Source organism: Arachis duranensis, chromosome 10 (genome assembly GCF_000817695.3).
Source record: "Arachis duranensis cultivar V14167 chromosome 10, aradu.V14167.gnm2.J7QH, whole genome shotgun sequence".
NCBI lineage: Eukaryota > Viridiplantae > Streptophyta > Magnoliopsida > Fabales > Fabaceae > Arachis > Arachis duranensis.
In genome coordinates, this window is record NC_029781.3 from 68,499,107 (window position 1) to 68,500,874 (window position 1,768).

At 41.0% G+C, this 1,768-nt stretch overlaps 1 non-coding gene across 1 annotated transcript; it reads left to right on the forward strand.

Annotated features, from left to right (window-relative positions):
* Nucleotides 1–1,187: 1,187 nt before the first annotated feature.
* LOC127743620 (small nucleolar RNA R71) lies at nucleotides 1,188–1,291 on the forward strand. The gene has a single exon (XR_008005004.1). It is a non-coding gene; the product is annotated as a small nucleolar RNA R71 (small nucleolar RNA).
* Nucleotides 1,292–1,768: the final 477 nt, after the last annotated feature.

Sequence of the window (1,768 nt, forward strand, 5' to 3'; positions counted from 1 at the left end):
CCAGGTCACACAGAGCCTTCTCAAAAGTCATGGTGCCTATGGTACAGGGAATTAAGAATTTACCAGGATCCCGTGTCTTTTGAGGTAATGTCTGCCTAGCCAAGTCATTCAGTTCATTGGTGAGCAAGGGGGGTTCATCCACCCAAGTTTCCTTACCAAATAACTTAGCATTCAGCTTCATGATTGCTCCAAGGTATTTAGCAACTTACTTTTCAGTAATATCTTCATCCTCTTCAGAGGAGGAATAGTCAACAGAGCTCATGAATGGCAGAAGTAGGTTCAATGGAATCTCTATGGTCTCTAGATGAGCCTCAGATTCCTTAGGTTCCTCAAATGGGAACTCCTTTTTGTCCAGATGACGTCCCATGAGGTCTTCCTCACTGGGATTCACGTCCTCCTTCACCTCTCTAGGTTCGGCCACACCAAGTAAGGTTATGGCCTTGCATTCTCTTTTTGGATTCTCTTCTGTATTGCTTGGGAGAGTACTAGGAGGAGTTTCAGTGACTCTTTTACTCAGCTAGCCCACTTATACCTCCAAATTTCTAAAGGAGGACCTTGTTTCATTCATGAAACTTAGAGTGGCCTTAGAAATATCAGAGACTATGCTTGCTAAGTTAGAGGGGTTCTGCTTAGAATTCTTTGTCTGTTGCTGAGATGATGATGGAAAAGGCTTGCTATTGCTAAACCTGTTTCTTTCACCATTATTAAAGCCTTGTTGAGGCTTTTGTTGATCCTTTCATGAGAAATTTGGATGATTTCTCCATGAGGGATTATAGGTGTTTCCATAGGCTTCACCCATGTAATTCACTTCTGCCATTGCAGGATTCTCAGGATCATAAGCTTCTTCTTCAGAAGATGCTTCTTTAGTACTGTTGGATGCATTTTGCAATCCATTCAGATTCTGAGAAATCATGTTTACTTGCTGAGTCAACATTTTGTTCTGAGCCAATATGGCATTCAAAGCATCAATTTCAAGAACTCCTTTCCTCTGAGGCATCCCATTACTCATAGGATTCCTTTCAGAGGTGTACATGAACTGGTTATTTGCAACCATTTCAATGAGTTCCTGAGCTTCTGTAGGCATTTTTTTCAGGTGAATAGATCCACCTGCAGAATGGTCCAATGACATCTTAGAAAATTCAGACAGACCATCATATAATATATCCAGGATAGTCCATTTTGAGAGCATGTCAGAAGGACACTTTTTAGTCAGTTGCTTATATCTTTCCCAAGCTTCATAGAGGGATTCACCTTCTTTCTGTCTGAAGTTTTGAACATCTACTCTAAGCTTGCTCAGCTTTTGAGGAGGAAAAAACTTGGCTAAGAAAGCCGTGACCAGCTTACCCAAGAGTTCAGGCTATCTCTAGGTTGAGAGTCTAACCATGTTCTAGCTCTGTCTCTTACAGCAAAAGGGAATAGCTTAAGCTTGTAGACCTCGGGATCAACTCCATTGGTCTTAACAGTATCACAGATCTACAAGAATTCAGTTAAGAACTGACAAGGATCTTCTGATGGAAGTCCATAAAACTTGCAATTCTGTTGCATCAGAGAAACTAATTGAGGCTTAAGCTCAAAATTGTTTTCTCCAATGGCAGGGATTGAGATACTTCTTCCATGGAAGTTAGAATTTGGTGCAGTGAAGTCACCAAGCATCTTCTTTGCATTGTTGTTGAGTTCGGCCATGTCTCCTTCTTTTTCGAGATTCTCTATAAGGTTTTCTCTAGATTGTTGTGCTTTAGCTTCTCTTAGCTTCTTCTTCAGAGTCCTT